The 10,615-nt window shown below is 50.3% G+C and overlaps 1 pseudogene across 1 annotated transcript; it reads right to left on the bottom strand.

The window, feature by feature from the left end:
* Positions 1 to 5,675: 5,675 nt before the first annotated feature.
* Positions 5,676 to 10,201, bottom strand: LOC307115428 (F-box only protein 22-like; annotated as a pseudogene). The gene is made up of 3 exons: positions 10,147 to 10,201; positions 6,351 to 6,977; positions 5,676 to 5,960 (listed from the first exon to the last, which is right to left on the bottom strand). The product of its transcript is annotated as an F-box only protein 22-like (transcript).
* Between the last annotated feature and the right edge of the window lie 414 nt (positions 10,202 to 10,615).

Genomic DNA, 10,615 nt, shown 5'->3' with positions numbered 1-10,615 from the left:
GGGGAGGGATAGAAAAAGGGATTTTTCACTTTTCTTTTTAATCAAGTAAATGGCAGCTCTTTCTGTTATATATATATATATATATAATTTTTAAAAATAAAAAACTAGAAAAATATAGATTTTTTTTTGCAGGAAAAATTTAACTGGCCACTAACAATACAAATTTAAGGACCAAAGCCTCATCTCTCAGAGAATCAGCTCTGAGAAGAAACTGTTTTGGAGATCATATAAAAAGGAATGGGGAGAGAGAAAGAAATTAGGGAAAATTATGGAGGAAATAAGAAAGAAAATCATACTTTAAACGATTAAAAAAGAAAAGGAGAGTGAGAATGAAAAAGGGAAAGAGGGAGACAGGCAGAGAGAAGCAGAGAAAGTGGCTGGGACAGGCGTGGAATGTAACTCCAAACCCGGCTGCCAAAGGGCTCACGCACCCGGGGATACCAGCCCATGCTGCCAGGGGCCTGCTAGACTCTGAGGTGAGGAGGCTCCATGTTCCTGGAGCAGAGTTTCATCGAAGGTTTGGTCCCAGCTGCCCTTCAGGTGTGTGCAGGCCCTTCCCAGTCCCACCTCTGAATTCCCCAGGGCAGGTAACCCTAACGGCCTGAATTGTGCAGTCTCCGGGCAGAGTGTCATCCAGCCGGAACATATCTGTCCTGCTCTTGGCCGTGGCCGCAGTTGCCAGGGGATAGTCTAGCCTCCACTTCCTTAACCACTGCAGAGGTGCGTCTGGTGTAGACTTGGCTCCAGGTCCCCCCTTCCTAGGTGGGAAGGAGTTAAAGTTGGTGGTAGAAGAACGTTGACCTTGAGTTTAGCTGTGTCCCCATGACTTGGGCCAGAGATGAGGGGATGATGTCCAGTTCCAGTCAGAATGAGGCTCTCTCTTCTCCACTCTGGACTGCTTCCATTTCATTGGTAGAATATCTACAAAGGAGAGGAATTCATTAGTACCTTGGTAAAGGAGAGAGGGAGAATTGCATTCTGATGTTTTTCTGGGGTGTTTTCCCTAATCAAAACCAGCTGAGTGAGGGTGGCCTATTCTGTGACCAACCACCTGGGTTACCAACAGCCTGATTTCTATCCCTGTCTTTTACACATTTCTCCCATTTAAAGTCCTGTCCCCAGGCTTCAGTCCTCTGCTCCTGCTGTGGAGAGATCTCAACTTCTGAGATCATATCCACCCTAGGCCTCTGGGATGCTGATACACACATGTCTCCTCTGAAATCCCTCTCCACCTCCTGGCCCGGATTTCCTGCAGCCCCTGGGACCTCCTGCTCCACTTCTTGGCCCAACCTTGCTCTCCTGGGAGGTCTGCTAGGGAGGTACTCTGCTCTGAGGAAGGAATGGTTCTGAATAATCAATATAATTTTTCCTTGGAGATAACCAGTCTGCCTGTGTAGACCCAGCTGCCAAGGGCACTGTTGTTGCTGGATGTGAGCCTCATTTGCTGTGGTGCAGCGTGAAGGGGGGCTGGGGGAAGGATGTGGGAGCTGTGAAGAGGACGCAGGCATGAGGAGCCAGAGAGGCTAGGGAACAGACTCACTGCGTGAAGTTTCTATCTCTTCTCTAGGCCTCTGACCAGTTAGACTCAACATCTGGATATAAACTGAGAAAAGGGAAATAAAAACAACCCTAGCTCACAACCTAGACATTTGGTTTGCATGCCACTGAACATCTGGACACTGGAAAATATCTGGTTTGGGAACTATAACTGTAGTTTCCTTTCAAATTTTGGAACCTATGGTCATATTTGATGGCCATAAGACCTTAAACAAACACGTCTTTCACTCTTGCACATCTTGAAGAGATCTCTGTGTGCACAACATTATAGATAACTCACGCTTTTCAAAGCTTCACAAAGGGCAAAGGACAAATACACAGAGTCCAGGAGATCCAGATAACTGAGTGTGGTTGGGGAAGTCTGTGTAGACATGACTCTATTTACATCATAGAACACAGAGGAACCTCTGGAGAGCATTATTCCCTTCCTCTCCCCCCGCCCCCACCACTCAGGATGTGTGTTGGAGCGCATCCTCCTTTGTCCATCAGCAAATGAAATCCCGGACGGACTGGTGCTTGGATACCATGGCAGTGACGCGGCCCACGCTCATCAATTTTATAAGCTCCGCTTTATTGGTCATTTAATAACCAGCTGAGGAGCCAGTCCAGGAAACAAGGCCTTCTTTTTCCAGGAAACTACTTGTCTTGGCTTTGGAATAGCTTTCCCAGCCGCCTCTGGGCTGAAGAAGAACACAATCATGACCTCTTTTTGCCAAAATCTCCAGTTCTGCCACATCAGCATGATTTGTCTCCCTCTCTGGGAGGGGCCAGGCTGCGATGGGGGTGGACCCTGTCCAGATGGCCCTGGGAGCCTGGAGCCTGGTAGAGAGATGCTGAGGAGGTCATATTCTGATTGTAAGCCAGCTGAATGGCCCTGCAGAGGTGACAGCATGCCTGAGACTGTTCAGTTTCCTCTCCTACTTCATTTCTCTCAGAATCTCAGAACAACCAGCGACATTGTAGTTCTTTCCCTCATTTTGCAGATGAGGAGACTGAGGCTCAGAGAAGTGACCCAACTTGCCTAAAGTCATGTAGCTATTTAGTACTAGAGCTGGGGTCTGAACTCAGGCTGATTCGAAGCCTTGTGCTCTCCACTCTAACCCAAGGCCCATAGTATCCACTGCAGAGACAAAACCAACCCTTATGAAGCTGGAGTTGACAGCGGAAAGGTGGGCGGAGCTTGCAAAAGGAAGTTAGTTGGAATAGCCATGGAAGGCTTCCAGAAAAAGGGGCTACGTGAGCCTTGAAGAAAGGGCAGGATATGGTGAAAGGAGGAAGGAGAAGGCATTGCAGACAGTGAACAGCATGGGCAGGGAATGCAGAATTGGGTTTGGATGGCTCATGGCCCAACCAGGGGAGCTGCTTAATTATTGGTATTCTGATTTTAAATAATAGCCAGATGTGAGAGGGCTCTTTTTTTAAAAAAAAGATTTTTTATTGATTTTTTATAGAGAGGAAAGAAGAGGGATAAAGAGTTAGAAACATTGATCAGCTGCCTCCTGCACACCCCCCACTGGGGATCTGCCTGCAACCAAGGTACATGCCCTTGACTGGAATCGAACCCGGGACCCTTGAGTCCACAGGCCAATGCTCTATCCACTGAGCCAAACCGGTTAGGGCTGAGAGGGCTCTTAAAACCCCCACAAAAATGCCCCTTTAGAAAGAGCTACCCTTAGGACATTGCCCATACTAAGAGAGCTCCAACAGTTGATTAAAACTGTACTGGTCACATAAGGTTTTTCCTGCCCCTGTCTTTCCTTGCCTTTTCTCATTCCAACACTGATGAAGGCAGTATAGGAGTAAGGTGGGGAAATAGTAAAAAAGCTAAGACCCCTTTTTATATCATACGTGGGCCCCAAAGTAGGCCTAGGCGTTGGGAGGCAAAATTTATATTGGACAAAAGTTTAGAGTATTGATGTTCATCTGAACACACACACATATGTTTGTAACTGGAATTGACTGAAAAAGCTATGAATCCGCCTGCCATTTCATCCACAAGAAAAACGAGGCCCAGATTGGATTGAAAGACAGACATGAGAAAGAATAAAATTGCTCTCTGCTTGCTCCCTCTGGAGTTTGGCTTGGTTAAAAACAAGAAAGCAAAGAATTCCACTCCTGAGAAAATGGAGGAGCTGTACTTTTCCCCATTCCTCCCACCACGTGTAACTAGAACCCTAGGCATGAGCTGGAAGACAACAGGAGGAAGACTTGAAGGGTGGAGAGAAGGCGGGCTGGCCATAGACCTCGGTGATGACACAGCGGTGAGTTCACTCAGCTTGCTTTTCGTTTCATGTATCCAACGCTTGGAACAGCAACCCAGAAAAGCCAGTGGGTGCAGACAAAGCCCCAACAAAAAGCCTGCTCTCACTAGCCAAAGGACCAGGAGAGGGACTGCCCAACGAGACAGGAAACTTTTAGAAAATAAGCCCTCTACTCCAGCCAAACACCTCGGGACAAACTGCGGCCCCATCCATGTTGGCAAAGGTTGAGTGAGGAGCCTGGACTTCCCCTCTTTCGAGGGTGAGGCTGTAACAAGGCCCTCTTCACATGCCCACTGGGGTGCTATTAGTCAAGGCCAATTAGGGGTCGGAGATTTTCATTCCTGCGGCCAATAACATCCCTGAACACCCCCACCTGGCAGTAATAAGGTGCTCTTCCTGTCTCCACTACAGTGCTATCAGAGGAGGCCCAGTGGGGTGGCAGGACGTTCCCCATTACCCAGTGATAACAAGGACATCCCCACCGTGTGTCCCTGGGGACTGGGTGGGGGCAAGCAGAACTCTCACCCCTGCCCAGCAGTAATGAAGAATAACACCCCCTTCCCCCCCCCCCCTGCTTTGGGTATCAAGAGAGATCAAGTGAAAAACCTGGACTTTTACCTCCACCTGGAAATAAGCAGGGATGCCCACCTTTCTACCCCTAAGCAGCGTGGGTGAAAACCAGCTAAGACAGAAGAATTAAATAAGTCCAGAGTCTCCTAATTTGAAAATATTTAGGTAGCAATTAAAAATCAGTCATCACCCCATATAGGTAGCAGTTAAACCCCTAAATGGATGAGGTTTTCTTTTTCTTTTTTTTTGAAAAGCAACACACTCCATTTCATTTACCCAACATGCTTCCTGCCGTCCTGTCAGGACCACTGAGCCTTGCAACCAAGTGTCCATCATTAATTACATTAATTAGGTGGGATGCTATGCAAATGTAAGTCATCCTGCAATGAAGACCTGGGAGTGGGGGCGGGGGGGGGGGCGGGGGGTTGTGGGGGAGAGGGGACCTTTTCCTCATCGGAGAATAAAACACTGCCGATTCGCAGTGGCCTTTCATCTCGCTGAGCAACTGGAGAGTAGGAAGACAAAAATAACTCTTTCTTATTGATCATCAAAGGCGTAAAAAGTCAGTCCTGCTTCTGTGGTCGCTTCTGAACAATCTGGTCAGACTGTAAAGCGGAGAAAAGATTTCTCAGGCCGCCTGAACGGCTTCCTCCTGCATTCGGGGGAGAAAAGTGCCTTCGTGATTCTGCTCAACGACCGCGCTGGCCCTGCACAGGGAGCCGCGGACGCCCCCCCATCCGGTCACCGACCCTTCCCCGTGTCCCGGGTGCCTAGGAGTCTGGTTCAATGACACGCGCGGCAGCCTCGGGACCTGGGCCAGCGTCACGATTGATGGATCGATCGAAGGATCGATCAGCGGGTTTGCGCCCGACGCAGGCGCCCTCCTTCCACTGACAGGTGAGAACAATGGTCGGCAAACTGCGGCTCGAGAGCCACATGTGGCTCTTTGGCCCCTTGAGTGTGGCTCTTCCACAAAATACCACGGCCTGGGCGAGTCTATCTTGAAGAAGTGGCGTTAGAAGAAGTTTAAACAATTTGGCTCTCAGAAGAAATTTCAGTCATTGTACTGTTGATATTTGGCTCTGTTGACTAATGAGTTTGCCGACCCCTGGGTTAGAAAACTACCCTGAGAAACCCTTTAGAGCATCCAGGCTACAGAACAGATACATGTAGAGTTATTTTCGTTTCAAAGACATATATTCCCAAGTTGCCACGTTTCTGAAAGGAATGGGGCCCGGAGGGGGTGTGCCGGACAGGCCCAGCAGGTGGAGCGGGGTGCCCCCCGCCTCACTTGGAGGTGCCCAGGTGCACCAGGGCCAGGACGGTGGTGTAGCTGTGGAACAGGTCCTTGTCCCGCACCTCGCTGTCCGGCACCTCAAAGCACAAAGTGCCCCGTGACGATGCGGTCGCACCCGATCTCCCAGTTGCCGAAGAAGCCAAACAGGGGCGCGGGGAATGCCTTCCGGAACGTGTCGGCCTCCACGTTGCCACGGCCCCGGTAGAGCTGGGCGCCCCGGCCCACGCAGGCAAACATGACGCCCACCGTGTCCCGCTCGGGGATTGTGGGAGCCCCTTTCACGTCCCGCGTGATTCAGGGTTCCCGTTCAGGGTTCGGGTTCTGGAGAAGGCCGCACACAGATGGAAGGAGAGTTTAGAAAAGATTTAATTTGAGAAATGGGGGCCAGGCGGTAGTCCAGCTCTGGTGGGAGGCCTACTCCTCGCTCTGGCTTTTCCATCCCTTTTATTAAGATTAAAATGATAGGATACACCCTTATCCCCTGGGCAGGAAACTCCAATAAAAGCCAATCAGTGAATTTAGGACTGACAGGTGGGGGCTGCTTCAGCTACCAATATCTAGTCATTAGCTCTGACCCTTTAGAGCAATTAAAGTTGACCAGCCCTCCGAATTCCCTGCCCTCAGCTCTGTTATTAAAACAGGGAGCGGCGTCCCGCAGGGGGTGCCGGCGGCCTCCCCCGCCTTCTGGGCGCTCCCGTCCTCGCTCAGCAGCACCATGCCCTCTGCACGCGCTGGCCGCTCTCCGACAGCCCACCACGCCGCTGCCGTCCACATCCACGGGGCACGTGTCAGAGGTCAGCGACACCAGGTTGTCCCCCTGGCCCCCACCCCGCCACCACGACGTTCGTGTCGCTGAAGGTGCGGACCCCCCTGGCAGCAGTGGTAGCCGAGCACCAGCACCCTGCGGAGCCTGGGTTGTCCAGGAGGCCTACTTCGGTGAGGGACGTCTTTTGAGCATTCAGTTCTTTATTCCTTCCACCTGCGGGAACAGCAGGGCAAACCCAGACTCCCCGATTTCTATCTCCTGAGGCCGGTGGCTCCCCGAGCCCATGGGAGTCACGACAATCCCGGGGGCCACGACCCCCAGGACCTGGCACTGTCTCGGGAACAGCTTCTCCAGGGCGATGGCCTTCTCCATCGTCGCCCTCCATCGTCGCTCTCTTCCTGGCTCGCTTGTGACCCCGACACTCTTCCCGGCTGATGAACGTGTCCGAATGGGCCATAGAGGACTGTCTGCGGTAAGAGGTGCACATTCTGCCGCTCCGGCCCGCCCGCAGCCCCGCCGGCCGCCGCTCAAAAATATGGAACACTTCATGCATTTGCGTGTCGTCCTTGCGCAGGGGCCATGCTAATCTCTGTAGCGTTCCCGTTTTAGTGCATGTGCTGCCGAAGCCAGCACTGGATGAGGTTTTCTAATGACACTTCCCAACAAAAGGGAGGGGGAGAAAAACGGAAGTCGGAGATAGACGCTACCAAAAGTTCGGGAGAGACCAGCAGAAGACCTCACAAGGGAAATAAAAGGCATGTTCCGAGAAGTAGGGAGAAAACCAGGAGAGAGCGCCGCCCCCATTTAGAGTTTGAAAAACAGACAAGCTGAGAGGCTAAGCCAAGAAGTTGGCTGATTGAGGACTCAAATCCAGGTCTCTGTCCTCTGCCCCGCACCACGGCCAAAACCAAACCCAACCCGGACATTCTGGTCATTCCGTGTTGTTGTTTTAAAAATGGACCTTCAGGGAGACAGTCCGTGTAGACAGCCTGTTTCATGTCCCAGCTTTCCTCTCGAGCCTCTGCCTGGCTTTGGACAAAAGGCCGCCTGTTCTCTGCTCTCCTGTTGTTGCCATCCTCTTGGTCAATATTCACACGTCTGTCTAGGACCGTGGTCGGCAAACTGCGGCTCGAGAGCCACATGCGGCTCTTTGGCCCCTTGAGTGTGGCTCTTCCACAAAATACCACGGCCTGGGCGAGTCTATCTTGAAGAAGTGGCGTTGGAAGAAGTTTAAGTTTAAAAAATTTGGCTCTCAAAAGAAATTTCAATCGTTGCACTGTTGATATTTGGCTCTGTTGACTAATGAGTTTGCCGACCACCAGGCTAGGACTTGGTATTTTAGGCCTCCTCCTTGATCAGCATCACAAGCATCAAGGTCCTCAGAATGCGTTGGACAGGACAAATGGATGATTGAGGCCTGGTGAGGATGGAGATGAGGCTGAGAGTAGAGGAAGCCCTGGGGCCACATGGGAGAGAGAGCATTCTAGGACATTTGGAGCCACGTGCCCACAGCATTTTCCCAGACTTCCGTTTTATCGCATCTGTCATTTCCCCACATCTTATTCTCAATGTCGTTGGTCACAAAAACGAGTCATTAAGCTGGTTTACTTAATTTATCTTGTGAACATACTAATAAAAAGACTGTTATCAAATCCCCTTGACTTAGGTAATGGAAGGTTGGTAGGAGTTTTAGGAGCTCCAATAACCCCTTTAATTAAATTAGATAATGGCCATTAGAGCTAGTAATTAGTGTCGCTTGCCTGGTAATGGAATGGTTGAAATGAAAAATGGCTCTCTATTAGGATGTGTCTTGGAATGAATTTAAGAGGTGTGTAAATTTATATACTCTGCCATATTTATTGTGCATCAGGAACTACGTTGAGCAACAGGCTCAGAGCCGTGGGCAAGACGGATGAGGTCCCTACCCTTCTGGAGCTTGTATTCCAGTGGCTGGTTTCACAAGCCCACCAACGGGGGACGTTTCTAACAATTGAAAAATGCCTTCCCCTACTTCCCTTCTTAGTACAGTGGTTCTCAACCTTTTTAATGCCACGACTCTTTAATACAGTCCCTCATGTTGTGGTGACCCCCAACCATAAAATTATTTTCGTTGCTACTTCATACCTGTAATTTTGCTACTGTTAATGAATCGTAATGTAAATATCTGTGTTTTCCGATGGTCTTAGGCTCTACAGCAGCGGTTCTCAACCTGTGGGTCGTGACATGGCATAACAGCTATTCTTTTTTTATTATTTAAATTCTTTATTGTTTAAAGTGTTACATGAGTCTCCTTTTTCCCCCCCATTGACCTCCTCTGGCTGCTGCCACCCCCCAGCACATGCCCTCACCCCCCTACTGTCTGTGTCCATTGGTTATGCTCATATGCATGCATACAAGTCCTTTGGTTGATCTCTTACCCCCTTACCCTCCACCTTCCCTCATAGGTTGGACAGTCTGTTCAATGCTTCTATGTCTCTGGTTCTATTTTTGTTCACTATATTCCACAAATGAGTGAGATCATGTGATATTTATCTTTCTCTGACTGGCTTATTTCGCTTAGCATAATGGCTCTCCAATTCCACCCATGCTGTTGCAAATGGTAAGAATTCCTTCTTTTTTACCGCAGCATAGTATGCCATTGTGTAGATGTACCACAGTTTTCTAATCCACTCATCTGCTGATGGGCACTTAGGCTGTTTCCAAATCTCAGCTACTGTAAACTGTGCTGCTATGAACATAGGCGTGCATACATCCTTTCTGATTGGTGTTTCTGTTTTCTTGGGATATATTCCTAGAAGTGCAATTACTGGGTCAAATGGAAGTTCCCATTTTAATTTTTATTGTCATTAGCTCATTTTTGAAGACGAGAAGCTTGACACAGAGGCAAAGTGGTTTGCCCAAAGTCACACAGCTGGTAAGTGACAGACAGGAACCTGACTCCAAGCCCCACCCCCTTTCCAACTTGGCACCACTGTGCAGCATGCAGCCAAGAAGTAATTATCCATCGATGGAGTGACGTATGCTTACGGAGGGGTGCAGGCATCCTTGCTTGGGAGGGACAGCCCGGGAGAGCCAGGAAAGACGTAGGGTCTCGCTAGGCAAGAACGCAGATAATGGTGGGTGAACACGTCCAGACAGATTGGTAGGGACAAAACCCAACTGGAGGAACCGATGCAGCAGCTGGCTGCTGCCTGCTCACGTGCGGCCGAACACTGACCCCTGCCGGCCGCCTGAGTGGCCGAGGCACCCAGCCCCGCTCCAGGAGCCTGTGGGCTGCCCAAGGCTGGAACCACCCGGCTGGAGCTCACTGCACAGGCAGGAGCCCTGGGGACCGCGCCCCCTCTCCCAGAACAAGGCAGAGGACTGGAGAAGTGGCCGCATCTCGAGACCTCTGTGCCCACCTGGGCCATCTCCCCTCTCACTCACTCAGCTTTTGACCAGAAGGGGCCAGAGCTGAGGATTTTGCCTGCAGTGTTCCCCCACCTGGGTGTCTCCTGGGTCTCCCCTTGTCGTACAATATCTCACCCTGTTTGGGGACCTAAGGACCGCCAGCCTCACCCTGCTTAGGATACCACCCACCGTGGAGCATCTTAACCAATTCTGGACCAAATGCCACTTGATCTCCGGCCAAGGGGACACTGGCAGGTGCCACCAAATGCAGCTGCATCTGGTTCCTCCTCCTGCCAGCCACTCACCACTCTTTAGGCCGATAAGCGCCAGGTTTGGGGTTTGGGCTTCTCCCCACTTCATCTCATCCCCATTCCTCCCTGCTGTCCACCTTCCTTGGCCAGAACTGCTAAAAAAATGAGTTAAAAGTTAATATTTCAGCTTTTAGTTCCAATGTGGCCCTGCACCTTCTTTGCTCTCTGCAAAATGAACGGAGTTAAATACTCTGAGAACCTAAGTGAACAGCATATCTTAATATATCCATGCATTTCTTAATCTAAGAGGATCCCTTGGGGGAGCAATCTGCAGGAGATCTTTTTTTTTGCAATTTAGCCAAACATCAGACACAGCCAGGGAGCAAGCTGGAGATGTGACATATGTCTCACACAATAATTAGAAGTTGGTGAAACAACAGAGGACAAGCCCAGTAGCATCTGGAGGGAGGGCTGGGCGGGGTGGAGTGGAGGGGGGTTCTCTAGCCTTCTGTGCAGGGCTTTG

The sequence above is a fragment of the Cnephaeus nilssonii genome, assembly GCF_951640355.1.
Source record: "Cnephaeus nilssonii genome assembly, chromosome: 19".
NCBI classification, from domain to species: Eukaryota; Metazoa; Chordata; class Mammalia; order Chiroptera; family Vespertilionidae; genus Cnephaeus; species Cnephaeus nilssonii.
Note: the sequence above shows the minus strand (reverse complement) of the source record. Positions and strands in the feature narration are given on the sequence as shown.